At 42.4% G+C, this 25,801-nt stretch overlaps 1 protein-coding gene across 3 annotated transcripts in view; it reads left to right on the top strand.

Annotated features, from left to right (window-relative positions):
• Positions 1–1,118: 1,118 nt before the first annotated feature.
• The window catches only part of LOC118380719 (zinc finger protein 609-like), a 231,931-nt gene continuing 207,248 nt past the window's right edge, over positions 1,119–25,801 (top strand). For 2 of the 3 annotated variants that reach the window (XM_052480845.1, XM_052480846.1), the window contains exon 1: positions 1,162–1,566. The gene's annotated coding sequence lies outside the window, so the exon portion shown is untranslated. Of the gene's footprint in view, positions 1,567–25,801 lie in introns of all 3 variants that reach the window. The other variant, XM_052480847.1, reaches the window with a different exon arrangement.

The raw sequence follows: 25,801 nt of genomic DNA, 5'->3' as shown, positions 1-25,801 counted from the left end.
AGGCAGGGTAGCCTAGTGGTTAGAGTGTGGAGGTGGCAGGGTAGCCTAGTGGTTAGAGCGTTGGGGAGGCAAGGTAGCCTAGTGGTTAGAGCGTTGGGGAGGCAGGGTAGCCTAGTGGTTAGAGTGTAGGGGAGGCAGGGTAGCCTAGTGGTTAGAGCGTTGGACTAGTAACTGGAAAGTTGCAAGTTCAAACCCCTGAGCTGACAAGGTACAAATCTGTCGTTCTGCCTCTGAACAGGCAGTTAACCCACTGTTCCTAGGCTGTCATTGAAAATAAGAATTTGTTCTTTACTGACTTGCCAAGTTAAATAAAGATTTAAAAAATATATTTAATATCAAATCTAAGGTGTATATATTATATATTTGTATTGAACCAAATATTTTGTAGAGTAGCCTTCTTATCTCATCTTAAGCACAACATACATGTGTGCATTTTGACAGCCCCCGCCCCCCCAAAAATAATGTAATGTGCATTTCTGTTGCCACGCATTTATACAAAGAACTATCTTTTCCCTGTCATGTCAAAAATGAAATCATCCAAGTCACCGTTAAGGATGTCTCCCGAGTGGCACAGCGGTCTAAAGTACTGCATCTCAGTGCTAGAGGTGACACTACAGACCCTGGTTTGATTCCAGGCTGTATCACAACCGGCTGTGATTGGGAGTCCCATAGGGTGGAGCGCAATTGGCCCAGTGTCGTCCGGCTTAGGGTTTGGCCAGGGTAGGCCGTCATTGTAAACAAGAATTTGTTCTTAACGCCTAGTTAAATGAAGGTTAAATAAATTAAATAAAACAATTAAATAGGAGACTCATTCACAAAACATCCCCAGTCCCCTCCATGATCTTGTTCCAGTTCTTCTCAGCTAGTGTTGTACCCATAGAGATAGATAGAGGACTCATCTTGCTATTAGTGCTTTCATAGAGTCTACAACAGCATGGCCAGCGTCATTGAGGCTTACAACCCATACGAATCTCCACCCAGTTGACCACTTTGACTACTTTAAAATTGCGGAAGCGTGGTGGAAGCCCTCAATGGCGCTGCCCATGCTAGAAGAGCCTTTTGACCACTAGAGGCCTCTAACATTCTCTATGTTTGTATCTACCGCTTCAAGCGGTTCAGTCCACGCAGATCTTTGTCCCTGAATTTGCGAGTGGCTCGTTCTGCTTGTTGGTTACATTGTATCGCTCCCCTCAGCATTGAACGATCCAAACAGCCATCAAGATATTAGAGATTTCAACGAAATCAAATCCAGGAATTAAACTGGTGAGGAAACTGCCAGAATATTGGATTTTTACAATTTGGACTAAAGAAAGGATATGCTTTATTTTCAACCAGGGCTTTAAACTGATTTTCAACGGGATCTCAACGTGTGATGGCAGCAGTCCAGTGAATTAGCCGTTCCCTTCCCCTGGCGTTGGATTTCTTGGGAGCACGTTGATTGATTTGTCTGTGTATATTTGCACATTGGGGGGGGAGGTGGGGTGGGTCATCAAAGTGTTTTTTACCTTTACTATCAGGATCTATGGAGTGTACATAAACATTCGCTGGATTGGGTTTGTCCAAAGGGTAAGTTAGCCAACAACATTAAGTTTTGTACTAGTGAAGGAATTTGTTCTACACTTTAGAAAACGGGGACTTAGCCAGCCTGCTAGTTAGTAAGCGCATGAGCTAGCTTCGTTAGCTAATGCTAACCTGGAAAGCGCGCTGGTTAACTAGCTAACAGTTAGCTTCTCTGGCTAACAACTGCTTTCCTGCTTTGCTTTGGTGAACCCCCTCTTTGTCTGAGGAGCAGCTATTTCCACACTCACCCGGCATGAGTTATTCGCCTCTTGTCCTAAAATACTGTTCACGAGCCATATAATAATTATCCTAGTAGGATAATGCCCTGATGTAATGTGTGCAGTTGTGGGAATAATGTTTAGCCACTAAAATACATGTTCAACACGGACTCCGATGAGGACATTGTAGGACTGTAGCAGCTAGGATGAAACTGGCCATTTAACTAGCAGTTTAGATAGCAAGTTCTAATATTAAATGTGTTTGAACTATATCTGATATATTACTGACGTTAGTCCATTTAAAACATATATATTCTATACCAATGCTTGTGTACAGTTGTCATGCGTTTCCCTAAGTGACTTGAGATATTGCTAGCTATCCACATGTAGCTAGATACGTTTGACATTTTAGTAATTTCGCAGATGCGCAAGTCTTATTCAGAGCAATTTACATTGGTTAGCTAACAGAGTGTCTATCAAAAATCAAGCTAGTGTTTTTTTTCAGTAGTTTGGCTAAGCCTTTTGTAAATAACATGCTGACATGACGGTTATTAAGTGTACCAGTCAAAAGTTAGGACACCTAATCATTCAAGAGTTTTTTTTCTTTATTTTTACTATTTTCTACATTGTAGAATAATAATGAAGACATCAAAACGGTGAAATGAAAACACATGTAATGTTGGCTGCTTTTCCTTCACTCTGCTGTCCATATCATCCCAAACCATCTCAATTGGGTTGAGGTCGGGTGATTGTGGAGGCCAGGTCATCTGATGCAGTACTCCCGTCACTCTCCTTGGTCACAAGTAGCCCTTACACAGCCTGGAGGTGTGTTTTGGGTCATTGTCCTGTTGAAAACAAATGATAGTCCCACTAAGCGCAAACCAGATGGGATGTCGTATCTCTGCAGAATACTGTGGTACAATGCTGGTTAAGCGTGCCTTGAATTCTTAATAAATCACTGACAGTGTCACCAGCAAAGCACCACCACCTCCATGCTTCATGGTGGGAACCACACATGCAGAGATCATCTGTTCACACAGGGTACCCTGTGGCGGCAGGGTAGCCTAGTGGTTAGAGCATTGGACTAGTAACCGAAAGGTTTCAAGTTCAAATCCCTGAGCTGAGAAGGTGCAAAATCTGTCGTTCTGCCCTTGAACAGGCAGTTAACCCACTAGGCCGTCATTGAAAATAAGAATTTGTTCTTAACTGACTTGCCTAGTAAAATAAAGGAAAAATAAAATATATCCTGCGTCTCACAAAGACACAGCGGTTATAACCAAAAATCCCAAATTTGGACTCATCAGACCAAAGGACAGATTTCCAACGGTCTAATGTCCATTACTCGTGTTCCTTGGCCCAAGCAAGTCTTTTCTTATTGGTGTCCTTTAGTAGTGGTTTCTTTACAGCAATTCGACCATGAAAGCCTGACTCACAGTCTCCGCTGAACAGTTGATTTTGAGATGTCTGTTACTTGAACTCTGTTACTCTCTGAGGCATTTATTTGGTCTGCAATTTCTGAGGCTGATAACTCTAATGAACTTGTCCTCTGCAGCAGAGGTACCTCTGGGTCTTAATTTCCTGTGGTGGTCCTCACGAGAGCCAGTTTCATCATAGCGCTTGGTGGTTTTTGCGACTGCACTTGAAGAAACTTTCAAAGTTCTTGAAATTTTCCAGATTGACCTTCATGTCTCTTTGCTTATTTGAGCTGTTCTTGCCATAATATGGACTTGGTCTTTTACTAAATAGGGTTATCTTCTGTATAACACCTCTACCTTGTCACAACACAACTGATTGGCTCAAATGCATTAAGGAAATAAATTCCACAAATTAACTTTTAACAAGGCACTCCTGTTAATTGAAATGCATTCCAGGTGACTATCTCATGAAGCTGGTGGAGAGAATGCCAAGTGTGCAAAGCTGTCATTAACCTGTTAAGTCGACCCTCTACTTTTTCGAACATTCTGTTAAAAATCGCGCAACATTTCAGCGCCCTGCTACTCAGGCCAGGAATATAGTATATGCATATGATTAGTATGTGTGGATCGAAAACACTCAGACGTTTATAAAACTGGTTAAATCACGGCTGTGACTATAACAGAACGTGCGTTTCATCGAAAAGTGCAGGAAAATCTGATCACTGAAAATGGAAATAAATATCCTTGCGCTACTTCCAGGAATTGTTCAAAGTGAACCGAATTAAATGAGGCCGAGGTTGCAGTGCCTACAGCTTCCACACGTTGTCTAGAGTCTTGTCATTTGATTCAGCTTTGATTCTTGGTCAAACCGAATCAAGGGAACCGATTCCCTCCGGTCTCCGACCGGATGTTTTGGTCGAGCTCTCTCCAGACATTTTTTCGAGACGGACACCTATAGAATTGACATCGCCTCCTGATGAATTTTATCGCTTATTAACGTGTACTAATACCTAAAGTTGCATTACAAAAGTATTTCGAAGTGTTTTGTGAAAGTTTATCGTCGACTTTTTGAATTTAAAAAAATGACGTTACGTTATGAAACGCTATTTTTTTCCGTTTATCACACAGTCTTCATAGATCGATATCTAGGCTATATATGGACCGATTTAATCGAAAAAAAGACCCAATAGTGATTATGGGACATCTAGGAGTGCCAACAAAGAAGATGGTCAAAGGTAATGAATGTTTTATATTTTATTTGTGCGGTTTGTGTAGCGACGACTATGCTAATTATTTTGTTTACGTCCCCTGCGGGTCTTTTGGGGTGTTACATGCTATCAGATAATAGCTTCTCATGCTTTCGCCGAAAAGCATTTAAAAAATCTGACTTGTTGCCTGGATTCATAACGAGTGTAGCTTTAATTCAATACCCTGCATGTGTATTTTAATGAACGTTTGAGTTTTAACTAATACTATTAGCATTTAGCATAGCGCATTTGCATTTCCAGAGCTCTAGAGGGGACGCCTGCGTGCCAGGTAGGAGCAAGAGGTTAAGGCAAAGTGGCTACTTTGAAGATTCTCAAATATAAAATATATACTTTGTTTAACACTTTTTTGGGGTTACTACATGATTCCAGGTGTTATTTCATAGTGTCTACAATGTAGAAAAGAGTGAAAATAAAGAAAAACCCTTGAAAGATTTGGTGTGTCAACTTTTGACTGGTACTGTATGTTTTGGTACACTTGATATGTGATATCAGCATGTTCTTTGCCAAGGCTGAGCCAACCCACTAAAAAAAACTTTTGACTGGTCCTGTATTTCACAGTATTTGCCAGGGGGAGCCATCTTACCTGACACTATAAAGGTATCCCAGACTACTCAACATGCTCCTTGATTGAATGATTCAAGTCAGAGGCGTGGTGAAATCACAGGTCCACCATCAACATTTATTCAATCTATATTTCTTTTGTGTTAAGATTGCAAGGCATTACTGGTTATGGTAGCCTAGTGGTTAGAGCGTTGGGCCAGTAACCGAAAGGTCGCTGGATCGAATCCCCAAGCTGACAAGGTAAAAATCTGTCATTCTGCCCCTGAACAAGGCAGTTAACCCACTCTTCCCCGGGTGCCAAAGATGTGGATTTCAATTTAAGGCAGAGGGGTTGGGTTAAATGTGGAAGACACATTCCAGATGAATACATTCAGTTGGACAACTGACTAGGTATCCCCCTTTCAAAACTGCCGTTGATAATAGCCAGTCTACCAAGGAGGCTAGATTTATTTTAACAGTGGTTATGGTTGCTATTCCTTGGTCCTGGTGACCTGAGGTTGATCCCCACTTTGGGACCTTGCACCCCCCCAATTGCTACAGTGGTGTTAGATGTCGGATTACCTGGTATGGTCATCGAAGCCACAGGCAGGCGTGTGAATTTGCTTTAAAAGAAAGTCAAAGTGTGGGGACGTACTTCCCGTTTGGTGTAAACAAACCTGCCATTTTGATTAGACCATTTAACTGCTCCCCCAAGGTAGATCACTTTTTTTTTCTTCGACTAATGGTTACGTCCGCAGCCCTTGATCTTGGAGACCTGTGTTCTAGACTCTTGTCTCCTCTGGATTGTTACAGTAATGTCTATGGTTCTCTGTAGCTCAGTACGGTCCTCTGTAGCTCAGCACGGTCCTCTGTGGCTCAGCACGGTCCTCTGTGGCTCAGCACGGTCCTCTGTGGCTCAGCACGGCCCTCTGTGGCTCAGCACGGTCCTCTGTGGCTCAGCACGGTCCTCTGTGGCTCAGCACGGCCCTCTGTGGCTCAGCACGGCCCTCTGTGGCTCAGCACGGCCCTCTGTGGCTCAGCACGGCCCTCTGTGGCTCAGTTGGCTGAGCACGGCCCTCTGTGGCTCAGTTGGCTGAGCACGGCCCTCTGTGGCTCAGTTGGCTGAGCATGGCGCTTGCAACAGGATAGCAGGTTTGAATTCCCGGGACCACCCTAAATGTAAAATGTATGCATGCAAACCTGTTAAGTGGCTTTGGTTAAAACATATTCAAAAGTCTGCCAAACAGCACATTACTGTGTATCAAGTAGAATGTTTTGTTTACTCTCTTGGTGCATTGTCTTTATTTATTTTTTATTTATTCTCCCTGCTGCAACTTGAGGAACTTCAAACAGGCTTGTTACGGTCACCATGTTACATCCTGTAGCTGGTTCTGATCATGGGATAAAGTGTATACAGCATCCAGTACACCTAGTTGTCCTCAACGGCATGACACACAAATTCAATGAAATAATTTTGAAATGTTTTAAGATAAATTCCGACATGAAGAACCAAGTAAGTTTATGTTCTATACCCAAGTCAAACAATGTTTAGATTGTGTAAGTCACAAGAGGGTCGGTCGTTCAATGTCATTTCAGCAAGCCATGACACCCACCATCTCAGATTTAAATGTTTTTATTTTCTCTAGTTCAAAACCAGTGAGATAAACATTCCGGAAACATTCTTTTGTTGACGTTTAAGGCAGCAGCTACTCTTCCCGGGGTCTGGCAAAATTAAGGCAGTTATACAATTTGAAAAACATTACAATACATTCATGACAGAATTCATAAGGCTGTGTGCCCTCAGGCCCCTACTCCACTACCACATATCTACAAAACAAAATCTATGTATATATTAGATTTTGTTTTGTAGATATGTGGTAGGGGCCTGAGGGCACACAGCCTTATGAATTCTGTGTGTGTGTATATATATATACATAGTGTGTGTATGTTTGTTGCCACAGTCCCTGCTGTTGCATAAGGTGTATTTAAAATAAAAAAAATCAGATTCTACTGCTTGCATCTGTTACCTGATGTGGAGTAGAGTTCCATGTAGTCATGTCTCTATGTAGTGGAATCTTTCTAGGCTTGCTGTGTTATTGACAGACAGCTCATCTCACCCTGCTATCCCCCTGGTTAATCTGTGCTAAGTGGAGTTGAAGGCAAAGCAGGCCTGGGTGGTATACCGTATTTGACTATATACCGGTTTGGGTTTTTACTTTACCTTCTATAACGGTATTTGAATGTTTTGATTTATTAAATGTGATATGCCGTGTGTAAAATTTTTATTTTATTTTTATCATATCATAAATTAGTTTACTCCGCTACTTGAGTCATCCCTCTTCGCTCTCTCTCTCACTCTCTCTCCGTGCCGCTTTCCACACAGACCTAGTCCCACCCCCTGTCAATCAAGGAGTGCGTTTGTTGTTGCTTGACCACGAGATGCTTGCATTCAGTCTGCATGGTCAATGCAGCAACACTGTTGATGACGATGTTTTTTCCACTTTGATATTAAAATAAATCCACAAGCGTCCTATAATTACGATATTAGTTTGTTTATTACATCTGCAAACAGCTGATTTGTATTTTTTTAGCAAATTAAGCTAAATTGTATGAGCCACTAATGCTAATCGTTAGTTCGCTGGCTAGCTAACTAGCTAATAAAGGTACTGAGTCAGAGCAAACGTAGCTAGCTAATACAGCCTGATACCATTACTGTGGAGGCTTAAATCAGCATATTGTTTGTGCAAGAGTATCTTCTAAATCAAAGAGGAAATAGGCGATGCATCAATATGTTGGCTATATCAATAAAGATTTGAATGTAGCCAAAGATTATAGGGTCCCCTACGAAACACTGACCAACACTTTGTTTCTTACCCAGTTTTGATCTAAATCTCAATTGCAACATTTGGTTTAGAGGTCGATTAATTAGGGCCGATTTCAAGTTTTCTTAACAATCGGAAATCGGTATTTCTGGGCGCTGATTTTTATTTTTATATATATTTATTTTTTATACCTTTTTATTTAACTAGGCAAGTCAGTTAAGAACACATTCTTATTTTCAATGACGGCCTAGGAACGGTGGGTTAACTGCCTCGTTCAGGGGCAGAAGGACAGTTTTTCCACCTTGTCAGCTCAGGGGATCCAATCTTGCAACCTTACAGTTAACTAGTCCAACACAATAACGACCTGCCTCTCTCTCGTTGCACTCCACAAGGAGACTGCCTGTTACGCGAATACAGTAAGCCAAGGTAAGTTGCTAGCTAGCATTAAACTTATCTTATAAAAGACAATCATAATCACTAGTTAACTACATATGGTTGATGATATTACTAGATATTATCTAGCGTGTCTTGCGTTGCATATAATCTCACTGAGCATACAAGTATCTAAGTATCTGACTGAGCGGTGGTAGGCAGCAGCAGGCGCGTAAACATTAATTCAAACAGCACCCTTGTGCGTTTTGCCAGCAGCTCTTCATTGTGCGTCAAGCATTGCGCTGTTTGACTTCAAGCCTATCAACTCCCGAGATGAGGCTGGTGTAACCAAAGTGAAATGGCTAGCTAGTTAGCGCACGCTAATAGCGTTTCAAACGTCACTCGCTCTGAGCCTTCTAGTAGTTGTTCCCCATGCTCTGCATGGATAATGCTGCTTCGATGGTGGGCTGTTGTCGTTGTGTTGCTGGTTCGAGCCCAGGGAGGAGCGAGGAGAGGGACGGAAGCTATACTGTTACACTGGCAATACTAAAGTGCCTATAAGAACATCCAATAGTCAAAGGTGAATGAAATACAAATCGTACAGAGAGAAATGGTCCTATAATGCCTATAATAACTACAACCTAAAGCTTCTTACCTGGGAATATTGAAGACTCATGTTAAAAGGAACAACCAGCTTTCATATGTTCTCATGTACTGAGCAAGGAACTGAAACGTTAGCTTTCTTACATGGCACATGTTGCACTTTTAATTTCTTCTCCAACACTTTGTTTTTGCATTATTTAAACCAAATTGAACAAGTTTCATTATTTATTTGAGGCTAAATTGATTTTATTGATGCATTATATTAAGTTAAAATAAGAGTTCATTCAGTATTGTTGTAATTGTCATTATTACAAATACATTACTGATTAATCGGCCGATTTTATTTTTGCATCGGGTTTTTTTGGTCCTCCAATAATCGGTATCGGCGTTGAAAAATCATAATCATTCGACCTCTAGTATAAACCAATCAGAATGGAGAAAGACCCATTGAAATCACTTAGAATATATGTTTTGCCACCCTAGGATTACTCACTACTCATAAAGCAAATTTACAACTTTTATTAATCAAAAACTTAAAATACTGTCAAAAATGTGAAAAATACCATATATGATATTTGGGCATATCGCCCAACCCTAAGGCAAAGGCAGATGTTTGCTTACTTGCGTATTGTCTATTTGTTTGCCGTGGCGTGTGATTACCGCCCACTCATGCCTCATTGTTGAGGTGTTGCTGCTACTTTCCTGTTTGGCTGGAGAATAAAACAGGCGTCTAGGCTGAGGGCGAAGGAAGAACGTGAGTTCTACACCATTTCCTCAATATTCTTCTTGGACAATGGATATGAGCTTATTTATTGTCGTCCCAGAGATTTTCATCAGTGAAAAGAGAAACACCAATCCCTTTTTATGCCTATTTCTGTCCTTGTACAAATATATTCTCCAGTGTATCCATCCTCAAAAGTGAAAGCAGTCTTTATTCTCAGCGCTGAACCCTTTTACCTGTGGGCCCTAAGATGAAAAGATTTCAAAGTATTTAAGGAGTATTTCCGTAGACTCCTCGTCTGGCTGTTTTGATAACCATTTTCAGAGAAACGTTGAAGACTAGACGTGTGTCAAAGTACACTGTAGTTTGACCCTATTGCCTATACTTTGTGTCGTGTTCTCTTTCAATAGGCCAAAACACTTCTCACTGACAAACATAACAATCGCCATAGCAGCGATTCATTAACATAGCTTAATGTTTGTTCACCTTCCAGACGAGAGAGAGAGACCTATTCTACCTTCTGAAGTGGCTCGTATCCAGTTAGGCAAATCCTTTAGGCATGCATTTTCATGTGACTAGATACCATGACCATTGCATGCAACATTGATTGCATGAATCAAAAAAATATCATGACTAACATTACCGGCTCCTTGGGCAAGTTAGGGAGTCGTTGTTGAAGATTACACCTTGTGGTTTCATCGGTCTGTAAAACCTTCTACATTTAGCTGTTATCGTGTTTTTTTTTTCATTGTTGTTGCCAATTCATGCCCTCATTTATCTTAGTTGAGACTTATGATCTGCATTAAATCACTCCATTGGTGCGTCACAAGGTCGCTGATGTCCTTCGCTCGGTGACGTTAGTATAAAGGTCAGCTAAGTCTCACTCCCTTTTTCACTTGTTATCATGCAGCTTCTTGGCTGAGATCCAGGTGGCCTATGGAATTGGAGATTTGTTGTCGGAGTAAAAAGGAAACTGAAATTGCCCGATCTCACTGTACATCTGTTGGCCCTCATTCTGAGAGGTAGGCCAGAGAGCGAGCCACTAACCTTTTGGAATGACAGCAACCCCAGGCTCATATCTCCCATCATTAATCACAACCAATTGAATTTACAATGAGAATGATAGTATTGGTTGTAACCAAGGACTACGATTTTTTTCTGTTGGAAATGGATTCATTTAATCCTCCGGAGGCTATGTGGAAAGTTATATTATAATTTGACCTCAGGCTTTTATTTGGGATTGTTTTACATATGGGGAAAAAAAACACTTTTTATTCATTTTTTTTGTTATTTTACCTTTATTTCACTAGGCAAGTCAGTTAAGAACAAATTCTTATTTTCAATGACAGCCTAGGAACAGTGGGTTAACTGCCTGTTCAGGGGCAGAACGATTTGTACCTTGTCAGCTCGGGGGTTTGAACCCCAAAGAAATGTGAACTGATAGGCTGACAAACTGGACTCAAATACATTTTCTCAGGGAGTTAGGGTTCCTTTTTAACAACTTACGATAGAGGATGAACAATACCATTTTGAGGAGCTTTACATTCACAAAGACTTTGGCAAGTAGGACATCCCTAGGACATCCCCAGTGAGTATTTTTAAAGCAGTGGTTGCATGACAGAATGTAGGCCTCGTCTAACGCTAACAGCCATCAAAGTCATCTACTTGCTATGACGGCTGTGAATTACATTGCATGCTAATGGCCCGTGGGACTGTGGTTTATTTTTAGTACCGGGTCTACCGTTTTCATTTTTATTGCATTTGCCATTTTAAACGTTAATAGTTACGCTCGGAGACATTAGGCATTATGGGTAGTCATTTAAAAAAATGTTGTGGTGCACCATCAGTTTTGCAGCTCAATACGTCCATTGGCCCCCCAGCTCCAAAACCCTTTTCTCACCAATAAAACGAATGAGGGAGAAAAAACAAATCAAGGCTCTTCAACACTAAGGATTGTTGTCTAGAAGAAGAGGGCCATTTTGTGTACTGAGGTCACCTAGGTCTATAGTTGTTGGTAAATCCCCATGTAGGCTACAAAAGGGGAACTATTGAAATGAGACGTCACATGATCTAATAATGAGAACGTTCAGTCCTGACTTAGGCCTGTAGCCTAACCCCCCCACCCATTCCATTGGCTAACCTTAACTCTGATATGCATAGAAAAAGTTTGAGGCTTTGACTCATTAGGCTAAATATCCTAAACCAGGTGTTCCGAAACTTTTTTTGGGGGGGGCCACGACTCCATTTTAATATCAGAAAATGTTCACAACCCCGGCATATGATCAATAGCCAGTGGTTATTTTTTCAAATTTGAGGATATGACAGTCTATTGCAATTCAGTCGCACAGTATTTTTTTTTTTGACGGTATTTCGTTCTGCTCTATGGTTTGAAGTGACTGAAATATAACTCAATAAAAGAGTAACCGCTATTAGCGGCCGTCTGATCTTACATTTCCCACGATTAGATGAACTAAACGCTGCACATGTTTTGGGAGACTCTGTCCCAAACAAATGGTAGGAAGGAAGGTTTCTTATTGGCTCAATTCTTTCACACGTGATGTAGAATGTTGGTCCCCTTAACCGTTTCTCCTTTTTGAAAAGAACAATCATTAGCCTACATCTGTCACATTATCAAAAGACCTGATTGGTTGCCGAGTGAACCGCTGTTATTGGATAATTGTGATATGGATTGGAACATTGCTCTTTCACCCCCCTCCATGCTAATACATGGACATAGTGAGCAGTGTTAGGTGTAGTGTGAGTGTCTCTACACGTCGTTGGTAGTGTAGACTAAACTGTGATACGGACAGTATTCCTATACAGGATCGGTTGCACCTAAATGACCCATTGGCTGCACACCAACGGATGACAAACCAGATAGGATTTATGTGCTTCAGCAGGGGACAGCCGGAGATCCCTGAAAGAGCAGCGAGCCGAGCTAGTAAAGCTTGCGGCATAATCATGACATGATTTTTCCTAATGTGTTCAGCATCATGTAGAACAGTTCATGACGTGTTGTGGTGTGTGCTAGGCTGTGAAATGTTTCTCATATCTGAGCTAGAAAGAAAGGTGAGCCTTTTGAGCAGTAGCCTGTAGAGGACAGGTACGTCTAGCTACGTGTCGTCATTTGGCTAGGCCTATGCATTTGTTCATGATTTATGGTAGGCCTATTTCAGTTAGCCCGCTTTCTTATGCCCATTAAAAGGTGATGGTAAGATTCTACATCAGACATTTTGAAATGTCAAAGTCACTACACTATTTTGGCCCTGATTTAGCTGTCCCAGACTAGTTTTTGAGATCGGAGACAAAATATCCATATCGCACAGCCGTCACCGACACTCATTTAATGTGAGCAGGTCAGAGATGTAATCTGAGGGCAAATATCTAGTCTTTGAACAGTCCCAGACGTCCTGATTTATTTATTTTTACCAAACATGTTTGATTTTATCGGCACAGTCTTCGATGCTCTTGTAGTGTGAGATGTGCAACAACAAGTTTTTGAGAATGGTGATCAGGAATAGCCAATGAGCACTCGCCAGAGGAGAAGCCAGTGAGATGTTGTTTCATATCACCCAGAATGTGTGATGACTACCGCTAGCGTGCGTTTTGTACTAGTCAAATCGTCACAGCTCGGAAGTTCACAAGCTGTGTTATTTCAACTCTGTATGGCAAGTGTGTGTGAATGTCTGATTTGAAAACCTTTTCAGAAAACCTACGTTAAATCTTATCACATAATTGTTTTGGTGAGACAGCATGGCATGGAGAATCCTCACGACCAAGTGAAGAACCTTGTAGTGTGTGACCCCCCCCTCCCGTGCCACATCATTTAGTGTGCTCAACACCACGTTGACAAGACCCCCCCCCAAAAAATACAGCAAAGATGGTTGTTTAATGTGAGACGCTCAGAGATTTTGGGGATTTTTGAAAGTCGTGTAGTGATGGACGGGCTTAAGTTGTCATGTTCATATTGGTTTTACCAGGCTTAAGCGAGGCTAGTTAGTCATCATGGCTGTGGCATGGTAATTGTATAATCGCGTGACCGGCGGAAGAGACCGTCAATGGACTTAATTTTCAAATCGACAGACTTTTAACCAATAAGCAGTAAAGTAAAAGTAAGCCTAGTTCACATTTTAACAGCTGATGTCAGACGAGACGAGAGGAGAAACACTATAAACACTATAACACTATTTTGTTGAATTTTTCAAATTCAATTTTTTAAAAGATTTATTTTTTTAACCTTTATTTAAGTAGGCAAGTCCGTTAAGAACAAATATTTACAATGATGGCCTACCTAGTATCATGAAGTGTATGCACCCAATAGCTTACCAAAAACAGGGTACACTGTGACAGTCAGGAGTGTTTGTCTTGGTGTCTGAAACCTATTTCCTGTTTTAACTAGCCCAGTATTTTAGTCTCTCTTGCCTTCGCAATGCTGGTCTGTATGACCCTGAGCTTAGAAGCTTTGAACAATTGCAAAACATCTTGTGAAAATCAATTGCATTGTTAACCTTGCAATATGAGGTTAGGGCTGTCTATGATGGTTTATATTCCTTGCACATCCCTTTGCATAATACAGCTCTTGACAAAACCAGCAGACTTTCATAGAATAGGTGGATGTGAATCGTGTGTCAGCTAGCACGGGACATCCATTTGGCTACACATTTAAAATAATTTGCCAAACAAGTGGTGTTGAGCTCCTGGAACAACCACCATAAGAACAGCCTTTGAATAAATCTGCCCTAATGAAGCGTTTCTTTCCATCTATTCAGAGTCCCTAACAGAACCTTCTTGAGTGCCTTGGAGGGTATTCAGAGTCCCTAACAGAACCTTCTTGAGTGCCTTGGAGGGTATTCAGAGTCCCTAACAGAACCTTCTTGAGTGCCTTGGAGGGTATTCAGAGTCCCTAACAGAACCTTCTTGAGTGCCTTGGAGGGTATTCAGAGTCCCTAACAGAACCTTTTTGAGTGCCTTGGAGGGTATTCAGAGTCCCTAACAGAACCTTCTTGAGTGCCTTGGAGGGTATTCAGAGTCCCTAACAGAACCTTCTTGAGTGCCTTGGAGGGTATTCAGAGTCCCTAACAGAACCTTCTTGAGTGCCTTGGAAGGTATTCAGAGTCCCTAACAGAACCTTCTTGAGTGCCTTGGAGGGTATTCAGAGTCCCTAACAGAACCTTCTTGAGTGCCTTGGAGGGTATTCAGAGTCCCTAACAGAACCTTCTTGAGTGCCTTGGAGGGTATTCAGAGTCCCTAACAGAACCTTCTTGAGTGCCTTGGAAGGTATTTAGAGTCCCTAACAGAACCTTCTTGAGTGCCTTGGAAGGTATTCAGAGTCCCTAACAGAACCTTCTTGAGTGCCTTGGAGGGTATTTAGAGTCCCTAACAGAACCTTCTTGAGTGCCTTGGAGGGTATTCAGAGTCCCTAACAGAACCTTCTTGAGTGCCTTGGAGGGTATTCAGAGTCCCTAACAGAACCTTCTTGAGTGCCTTGGAAGGTATTTAGAGTCCCTAACAGAACCTTCTTGAGTGCCTTGGAGGGTATTTAGAGTCCCTAACAGAACCTTCTTGAGTGCCTTGGAGGGTATTCAGAGTCCCTAACAGAACCTTCTTGAGTGCCTTGGAGGGTATTCAGAGTCCCTAACAGAACCTTCTTGAGTGCCTTGGAAGGTATTCAGAGTCTCTAACAGAACCTTCTTGAGTGCCTTGGAGGGTATTCAGAGTCCCTAACAGAACCTTCTTGAGTGCCTTGGAGGGTATTTAGAGTCCCTAACAGAACCTTCTTGAGTGCCTTGGAGGGTATTCAGAGTCTCTAACAGAACCTTCTTGAGTGCCTTGGAGGGTATTCAGAGTCCCTAACAGAACCTTCTTGAGTGCCTTGGAGGGTATTCAGAGTCCCTAACAGAACCTTCTTGAGTGCCTTGGAGGGTATTCAGAGTCCCTAACAGAACCTTCTTGAGTGCCTTGGAGGGTATTCAGAGTCCCTAACAGAACCTTCTTGAGTGCCTTGGAGGGTATTCAGAGTCCCTAACAGAACCTTCTTGAGTGCCTTGGAGGGTATTCAGAGTCCCTAACAGAACCTTCTTGAGTGCCTTGGAGGGTATTCAGAGTCCCTAACAGAACCTTCTTGAGTGCCTTGGAGGGTATTCAGAGTCTCTAACAGAACCTTCTTGAGTGCCTTGGAGGGTATTCAGAGTCCCTAACAGAACCTTCTTGAGTGCCTTGGAGGGTATTCAGAGTCCCTAACAGAACCTTCTTGAGTGCCTTGGAGGGTATTCAGAGTCCCTAACAGAACCTTCTTGAGTGCCTTGGAGGGTATTCAGAGTCCCTAACAGAACCTTCTTGAGTGCCTTGGAGGGTATTCAGAGTCCCTAACAGAACCTTCTTGAGTGCCTTGGAGGGTATTCAGAGTCCCTAACAGAACCTTCTTGAGTGCCTTGGAGGGTATTCAGAGTCCCTAACAGAACCTTCTTGAGTGCCTTGGAGGGTATTCAGAGTCCCTAACAGAACCTTCTTGAGTGCCTTGGAGGGTATTCAGAGTCCCTAACAGAACCTTCTTGAGTGCCTTGGAGGTTATTCAGAGTCCCTAACAGAACCTTCTTGAGTGCCTTGGAGGGTTTTCAGAGTCCCTAACAGAACCTTCTTGAGTGCCTTGGAGGGTATTCAGAGTCCCTAACAGAACCTTCTTGAGTGCCTTGGAAGGTATTCAGAGTCTCTAACAGAACCTTCTTGAGTGCCTTGGAAGGTATTTAGAGTCCCTAACAGAACCTTCTTGAGTGCCTTGGAAGGTATTCAGAGTCCCTAACAGAACCTTCTTGAGTGCCTTGGAAGGTATTCAGAGTCCCTAACAGAACCTTCTTGAGTGCCTTGGAAGGTATTCAGAGTCCCTAACAGAACCTTCTTGAGTGCCTTGGAGGGTATTCAGAGTCCCTAACAGAACCTTCTTGAGTGCCTTGGAGGGTATTCAGAGTCCCTAACAGAACCTTCTTGAGTGCCTTGGAGGGTATTCAGAGTCCCTAACAGAACCTTCTTGAGTGCCTTGGAGGTTATTCAGAGTCCCTAACAGAACCTTTTTGAGTGCCTTGGAGGTTATTCAGAGTCCCTAACAGAACCTTTTTGAGTGCCTTGGAGGGTATTCAGAGTCCCTAACAGAACCTTCTTGAGTGCCTTGGAGGGTATTCAGAGTCCCTAACAGAACCTTCTTGAGTGCTTTGGAGGGTATTCAGAGTCCCTAACAGAACCTTCTTGAGTGCCTTGGAGGGTATTCAGAGTCCTCCTTACAGAATGCATAATTGTACTACTACTGAGAAAATGACTGGGTGTTTCTGAATACATAATGGTACCAGGGATTCCGTTAGGGGAAAATGTGGCACCCGACATTTTGACCAGTAGCATTTTAAATTGAACAGACATTTTGAGAAGTTTACCAGACCTATATGCATTGGGTGTGTAACCTGATTAGTCCGTCCACCCACAATGCTCAGAATAACAGAAAACCCATTTTAGATTTATGGTTATTCATCTAAATGGAGCTTGATGATGCAATACGACCTGCGTCCTTCTTACCGAATTCCGATGCACACTTTGAAAATGTTATAACTGCCACGTTTACTTTTTTCCTCCGCCAACAAAAGGAGTAACAAACATCAATCACTAGCCTATGTCAATCTACTATCCCCCCATAGTAGAAAAGTGTATATATTCTATGGGTCAACTTGCCGTTCTGTGCGAGAAAGAAATAGCCTATTTCCAAACACACTCTGGGACAGTTGTGGGACCGTAGATCTCAAATTTAGGCCCAAAAACAACTTTATAAAGCAATGAAGCTGTTGCAACAGATCTGAACGTTTAGCTTAAAATGTTAAACTATTATTTCTTCACATTAGCGCACGAGGCAGTAGGCTACACGCGAATGTTCGTTCCCGTAATGCAATAAGCAGCAAAACACTGTTGTCAAAATCACACCGCACATGCGAGCGGTTTCATGTGACGGAGATGAAAATATCCATTAGAAATGTTAAAAGAGGGGAGATCTAAAGATGATACAACTAGCATGGGTTGCTAATATCACTAGGAATGTGCCTTTGGCTACTGGACAATGAAAGAAAGTTGATTGTAGAAAACCACTGACACGAGAGAATAAGACTGGTTTCAATGCCATATGGAAGTCTTTATAAAATAATTGCCTCCACGTTTGTATGGTCGAGTTTGACTTTGAAGCAAGGTAAGACATGCCTCATAATATGAAGTAAAACGTTCCGTTTTCAAAATGCATAATGCCTCCAGCTCTTTTCAAAGGGGTGTGTGACAAAGCTGAAGCCTACTTACTGAGGCTCTCGAATGGGAAGCGCGTGTCAATTACCATTTGAGGAAGGACGGTTTTTTTTAAAAGCTATTTTTAATCGTGGCCAAAAAAATGGCTTTTAACACATGATTGCATTTAGAATTTGTTACGCAGTGATTGGGCTTATAAAAGCACATTTCGCTCCAGGAGGAATTGAGCTGTTTAAGAAACTGAAGCAGCAGCTCTCGCGCTGGCTGACAGATTTTCCTCTCATAAGCGCTGTAGCTGTATGCTTTGCGCGTGTGATAAACATTAACGACTAATGAAAACGCAAGCGCCAATTTAGTTCCACTAAATTAGGCTTATTAACCTATTGACCGGTCAAATGCATTTCCTTCAATGAATGTGATTTAAAAAAAAAAAAAAGCATTGTTTTGCAATGGGATTTTGTATTTCTTCTCCCAGACAATTGGCAAGTGTCAGTTGTATTTAAAAAAAAAAAAGGTTTTAAAATCTCCCAAAAAACGGCTACTAGCGGGTAACGGAAACCCTGAATGGTCCTCCTACTGAGGTGACTGGGTGTTGATTCAAAATGCAAATTTTTATTTGAGGTCATTTTAATGTCTGATACTGTTTGTTCAATTATCGAAGCCATCATGGATGGACACTTTCTACCATTGCTGGTAATGCTAAGATATTATGATCATTCATGACTTTGCTTGGTATTAGTAGAATTTGTAAACCAATCTACCATCTTGAGTGTCTTACTGCCTATTTAAGCATAACCAGGGGATTTCTGGGTTCCTCCTCCACTAGGTTATCTCTCTGTTAAGTCATTTAAATAGAGTTGTGTTTCGAAGGCTGGCTGTACGCCTCACCACAGAGGGAATGAAATGAAAAGTGCAGTGTTTTCCATTAGCGCCGGCTGTCGGGTACAGATTACCTGACATCTATAACCCCTTGCGATGTAAGTTCGAAATCCTTCCAACGGTGTGCAATAAAAAGCAAAGAAGATCTTTGAACTGTGGACTCACATTTATTGCGGTATTGTGTTGGGAAGAAACATGCAATTATCACCTTGAAAATGAAGAGGTAGGGGCTCAATTCAATCCAACCCACGTTGCAGTATTTACTCAGTAGCTCTTTTTTTTTCTCCAATGGTCAAAAATGAACTCGGATTGGTCTTGAGTGCTGTATTAAAAACCTATGACTACTAACAGGGCGGCCCCTCTCACAGGTATGCTTTCACCTTTTCAGAATTGAAGTGTGTGGGCATGGGATGAATGTTGTAATTAAAATAAAAACCCACATGGGTGAACTGTGAACCAACTATCTTTAGTGGACTGAGTCATACATTTTAAATTGTAAACACATTTCTCTAATCTGGGGGGGTAAAGTGAATAAAGCATTAAATCAGTTTGCTGTGTATTTTGGATGTAATCAAGGCATTATGATGAATCAGAGGCCACCAAAATGGAGCTCATTTCAGAAAAACAAATTTAACCTAGGGGGACAACCTCCCACGGTCCCGAGGGCGCCTAGCTGGCTACTTTTTCTATTTGGCTGGCTACTCTATTAACTTGTGGAAAACGCTTAGTGTTCTTTCTTCTGACCGGCCTTCTGACCCTGCGTCTGACAGCAGAGTGACAGCCAGTAAGAACTCGGTGTTGAGGAAAGAAAGAAGGGAGAGAAAACGGAAGAGTGCAGACCTGTGTCAGGACACCGCTGACAGACCTGCAGTGTCTTAGCTGCAGCTTTAGTTACATCAGTTACGGTCCTTGTATTGAATGTCACACGGCTCTGGTTCCATAGCCAAGCCAGCGCCTTCTGGAACGTTCCGTGATGGCTGGCAGGTGGGTGAGGATGTAAGCCTAGGGCCCTACAACGTCATTCTGGTCTTTGGTTAACACTGGAAGACACAGTTCACCACAACATTCTTAATTTTTGATTGACAGACCACATAACCTGTCCACAGTTAACCTCTGTGTCTCTGGTACTTAAATGTCATCAAAACCTTTTCTCTAGGAATTTTCTATCGTGTGCCAATTTGGTGTCCAGGCTTGTTGTCTCTGGAGGGTGGAGGAAAGGCAAATGTTTTGAGCATTGGACTGTATTTCTCCCCTAAAGTACACGAGGGCCTATATAGAACTTCAGACACATGTTCATTTTTGATTACACATCACGGTGTCAGTAACTCTTTGTCCTGCGCTCCCCAGCGAGTACAGTTTCTCCATAATAATTGACGCTTTATTCCTTAGGCTGATGCGATGAATGAATGTTTTTTATTTATTTTTTAAACGCCCTGAAGATACTGTGAGAGAGGAATCGGGCAGCTGAATGAATCAATAAGATTGAGTGCCCTCTAGAATGAGAAGTAGCTTTGTTTACAGTTTAATGTGGGATTATTTTGGTAATGTCGCTGGCTAGGATTACTGGGATCGATGGAACAACCTTTTCTGGTGCTTGGCAAAATTGTGATGGCGCAAACTAACTTTCCAGCCTGCTCATTTGCAATCATAACTATGGGTTAAAGTTGTACTATGCAGAAATCGCTCCGCCATCTCCTAGTTACTAAAATTCTAATAGTCGGCCTAATTTCAGTTTGTGACAAAACAAGCAATTATGGTGCAGAGAATTATTGTACCATCTAAACTGCTGTGAACTATATTTTCCATAACCAAAAATATAGTGTTTTCAGATGTTTGAAGCTGCTATACAAAAACAAAAGTAAAAGACGCAAAAAACTAAATTTAAGAACGGGAAGCATAGAAATGGTGCGTGTAGAATAGATCTACCGCTTCTTATACTTGATTTCAATTAGAATGACAGATCTACAACATACGTTTCTATGTGAATTTGGTCGGGTTGCCCAGAAAAGTGACATATATTGCAGCTTTAACCAAATGCCAGTCAGTCCCTATGACATTTCCACACAAGCACTGTACAATTACATAATTGTCTGAAGGATAGCCTGTGACCTGCAAATTAAAGCCTATTGTGTTTTCACTTTGTCTACTGTTGCAAAAAACCTGTAGAGTTTCTTCAGGTGCGTTAGTTGATGACTAGTCAAGCCCGGTCTGCTAGCAGTTTGTGTGGATTTGTTAGACCAGGCCTTATTGATTTAGGCTAATAGGCCAAACTGATGAAGTCATCCTGATGCTAGTTAGTTGAAGCCATTGAAGTGAAAACAGATTGTCAGTTTTGAATGGATCCCAACGAATGGCTTATTACTACTGGGAAGTGTCGTGATGCTGCCATCTTGTTAAATATGGCGTAAACATCTCATAGCACTGAGTGCTAATTTGAGGATCTTGGGTTTACAATGAGATGAGACGCTTTAGGATGACGTGAGCCAGTTAACGACTGGAGTCAATGCTCGTACTTGACATCTTGAAATAAAAGAGGACGACCATCTCACATCCTTGGTAGTATTGTTTCTCACATCCTTGGTAGTATTGTTTCTCACATCCTTGGTAGTATTGTTTCTCACATCCTTGGTAGTATTGTTTCTCACATCCTTGGTAGTATTGTTTCTCACATCCTTGGTAGTATTGTTTCTCACATCCTTGGTAGTATTGTTTCTCACATCCTTGGTAGTATTGTTTCTCACATCCTTGGTAGTATTGTTTCTCACATCCTTGGTAGTATTGTTTCTCACAGCCTTGTATTGTTTCTCACAGCCTTGGTAGTAATTGTTTCTCACAGCCATGTATTGTTTCTCACATCCTTGGTAGTATTGTTTCTCACAGCCTTGTATTGTTTCTCACATCCTTGGTAGTATTGTTTCTCACAGCCTTGTATTGTTTCTCACAGCCTTGGTAGTATTGTTTCTCACAGCCTAGTATTGTTTCTCACATCCTTGGTAGTATTGTTTCTCACAGCCTTGTATTGTTTCTCACAGCCTTGGTAGTATTGTTTCTCACAGCCTTGTATATTGTTTCTCACAGCCTTGTATATTGTTTCTCACAGCCTTGTATATTGTTTCTCACAGCCTTGTATTGTTTCTCACAGCATTGTATTGTTTCTCACAGCCTTGTATTGTTTCTCACAGCCTTGTATTGTTTCTCACAGCCTTGTATTGTTTCTCACAGCCTTGTATTGTTTCTCACAGCCTTGTATTATTTCTCACAGCCTTGTATTGTTTCTCACAGCCTAGTATTGTTTCTCACAGCCTAGTATTGTTTCTCACATCCTTGGTAGTATTGTTTCTCACAGCCTTGTATTGTTTCTCACAGCCTTGTATTGTTTCTCACAGCCTTGTATTGTCTCTCACAGCCTTGTATTGTTGCCCTGAGTTGAAAGCTATCATAGTGTACGTTTTGTGTTTCTGTTTCAGCTAGCAATCCAACATTACGTTTGCAAGCTAGCTAGCTGGTATCTGAAAGGGAAGTAGAGAATCCCAAGGCTAGTTCTTACTCAAGGGTACGCTTCTGAATAAGCTTTTTTTCTTTTTCTGAATGGTGTCAATTCAGTTCAATTCAAGAATTACTGTTGTGTTTTATATCAAAAAATAGGGTAGGCACGTTGTTGATTATAGATGTCCAGTTGTTTGTGTCAGGGTAGGCACGTTGTTGATTATAGATGTCCAGTTGTTTGTGTCAGGGTAGGCACGTTGTTGATTATAGATGTTCAGTTGTTTGTGTCAGGGTAGGCACGTTGTTGATTATAGATGTCCAGTTGTTTGTGTCAGGGTAGGCACGTTGTTGATTATAGATGTTCAGGTGTTTGTGTCAGGGTAGGCACGTTGTTGATTATAGATGTCAGGGTAGGCACGTTGTTGATTATAGATGTCCAGTTGTTTGTGTCAGGGTAGGCACGTTGTTGGCTATAGATGTTCAGTTGTTTGTGTCAGGGTAGGCACGTTGTTGATTATAGATGTCAGGGTAGGCACGTTGTTGATTATAGATGTTCAGTTGTTTGTGTCAGGGTAGGCACGTTGTTGATTAGATGTCCAGGTGTTTGTCAGGGTAGGCACGTTGTTGATTATAGATGTCAGGTTAGGCACGTTGTTGATTATAGATGTTCAGGTGTTTGTGTCAGGGTAGGCACGTTGTTGATTATAGATGTCAGGGTAGGCACGTTGTTGATTATAGATGTCAGGGTAGGCACGTTGTTGATTATAGATGTCAGGGTAGGCACGTTGTTGATTATAGATGTCAGGGTAGGCACGTTGTTGATTATAGATGTCCAGTTGTTTGTGTCAGGGTAGGCACGTTGTTGATTATAGATGTTCAGGTGTTTGTGTCAGGGTAGGCACGTTGTTGATTATAGATGTCAGGGTAGGCACGTTGTTGATTATAGATGTCAGGGTAGGCACGTTGTTGATTATAGATGTCAGGGTAGGCACGTTGTTGATTATAGATGTCAGGGTAGGCACGTTGTTGATTATAGATGTTTAGGTGTTTGTGTCGTTGTTGATTATAGATGTCAGGGTAGGCACGTTGTTGATTATAGATGTCAGGGTAGGCACGTTGTTGATTATAGATGTCAGGGTAGGCACGTTGTTGATTATAGATGTCAGGGTAGGCACGTTGTTGATTATAGATGTCAGGTTTGTAGGCACGTTGTTGATTATAGATGTCAGGGTAGGCACGTTGTTGATTATAGATGTCAGGGTAGGCACGTTGTTGATTATAGATGTCAGGGTAGGCACGTTGTTGATTATAGATGTCAGGGTAGGCACGTTGTTGATTATAGATGTCCAGTTGTTTGAACTGATTATGTTTTTTTACCTAAATGTTTTTTGCTTCAACATACATTGGTTAAAATACACAGGTAACAAAAATGAAATGAAGCAATACACCATTACTAGTAATACATTTCTTGCAGGGCCTAAACGTTTTGGCTCACCAGCCACTGTGGAACCCAGACAAATCAGTCACTCATTTTTATTACCAGCCCAAATATATATATTTTTTTACATAAAAAAAAACCTAAGGGATGACTATGCTTTGTATTGTTCCTAAAACAAGCAATGTATTAGTAAGCGGTAATGTGGTATATTGCTCAATTGTTTTTATGGCCAGTCTTTTAATCAAAATATATCATAGACACAATTTTCAGCTGCCCCTTACTGTGGTAACGGGCCCATTTGAGTCCTGTCACTAGTGTCTGTGAGATTTGGGATCTGACTAGGGCGTCTTTTTCACTATCAGTTGCAGACTCAAACGAACGTTGGAAAAACAACAGAGCTTGTGAACAAAACCAAATGTAAATAGCCCCAAAAAAACACGCTGACAAAGTCTCACTCTGTCGTCTTTAGAGTAAATAAGACCAACAATGAAACTATCAGCACTTCATTCATTCAGCTCCCCCACCAGGCAGTGTGTTTGATCGGGGTGAGATATAGGATTCCTATTTCTTTGTGTGATTAGCGGTTAAGAAACAGAACTACTTTGAAAAACAGCTACTGCAGCATTTTTTTATGACTCTTACTTGCACATGTACTCATACTTGACTATTTTTATTCACAAATGTGACGCTCTCGCTGTAGATGAGACGCTCTCGCTGTAGATGAGACGCTCTCGCTGTAGATGAGACGCTGTAGACGTGACGCTCTCGCTGTAGATGAGACGCTCTCGCTGTAGACGAGACGCTGTAGACGAGACGCTGTAGACGAGACGCTGTAGACGAGACGCTGTAGACGAGACGCTGTAGATGAGACGCTGTAGATGAGACGCTGTAGACGTGACGCTCTCGCTGTAGATGAGACGCTCTCGCTGTAGACGAGACGCTGTAGACGAGACGCTGTAGACGAGACGCTGTAGACGAGACGCTGTAGACGAGACGCTGTAGACGAGACGCTGTAGACGAGACGCTGTAGACGAGACGCTGTAGACGAGACGCTGTAGACGAGACGCTGTAGACGAGACGCTGTAGACGAGACGCTGTAGACGAGACGCTGTAGACGAGACGCTGTAGATGAGACGCTGTAGATGAGACTCTGTAGATGAGACGCTGTAGATGAGACGCTCTCGCTGTAGATGAGACACTGTAGATGAGACGCTGTAGATGAGATGCTCTCGCTGTAGATGAGACGCTGTAGATGAGACGCTGTAGATGAGACGCTGTCGATGTGACGCTCTCGCTGTCGATGTGACGCTCTCGCTGTCGATGTGACGCTCTCGCTGAGACGCTGTCGATGTGACGCTCTCGCTGAGACGCTGTAGAGGAGACGCTGTAGAGGAGACTCTGTAGATGAGACGCTGTAGATGAGACGCTCTCGCTGTAGATGAGACACTGTAGATGAGACGCTGTAGATGAGATGCTCTCGCTGTAGATGAGACGCTGTAGATGAGACGCTGTAGATGAGACGCTGTCGATGTGACGCTCTCGCTGTCGATGTGACGCTCTCGCTGTCGATGTGACGCTCTCGCTGAGACGCTGTCGATGTGACGCTCTCGCTGAGACGCTGTAGAGGAGACGCTGTAGAGGAGACGCTGTAGAGGAGACTCTCTCGCTGTAGAGGAGACGCTGTAGAGGAGACTCTCTCGCTGTAGAGGAGACGCTGTAGAGGAGACTCTCTCGCTGTAGAGGAGACTCTCTCGCTGTAGATGAGACGCTCTCGCTGAGACGCTGTAGAGGAGACGCTGTAGAGGAGACGCTGTAGAGGAGACGCTGTAGAGGAGACGCTGTAGAGGAGACGCTGTAGAGGAGGCGCTGTAGAGGAGACGCTGTCGATGTGACGCTCTCGCTGTCGATGTGACGCTCTCGCTGTCGATGTGACGCTCTCGCTGAGACGCTGTAGAGGAGACGCTGTAGAGGAGACGCTGTAGAGGAGACTCTCTCGCTGTAGAGGAGACGCTGTAGAGGAGACGCTGTAGAGGAGACTCTCTCGCTGTAGAGGAGACGCTGTAGAGGAGACTCTCTCGCTGTAGAGGAGACTCTCTCGCTGTAGAGGAGACTCTCTCGCTGTAGATGAGACGCTCTCGCTGAGACGCTGTAGAGGAGACGCTGTAGAGGAGACGCTGTAGAGGAGACGCTGTAGAGGAGACGCTGTAGAGG

This window comes from Oncorhynchus keta, chromosome 26 (assembly GCF_023373465.1).
Source record: "Oncorhynchus keta strain PuntledgeMale-10-30-2019 chromosome 26, Oket_V2, whole genome shotgun sequence".
NCBI classification, from domain to species: Eukaryota; Metazoa; Chordata; class Actinopteri; order Salmoniformes; family Salmonidae; genus Oncorhynchus; species Oncorhynchus keta.
The sequence above is the reverse complement of the archived record's forward strand: the minus strand, read 5'-3'. Positions and strand labels throughout refer to the sequence as shown.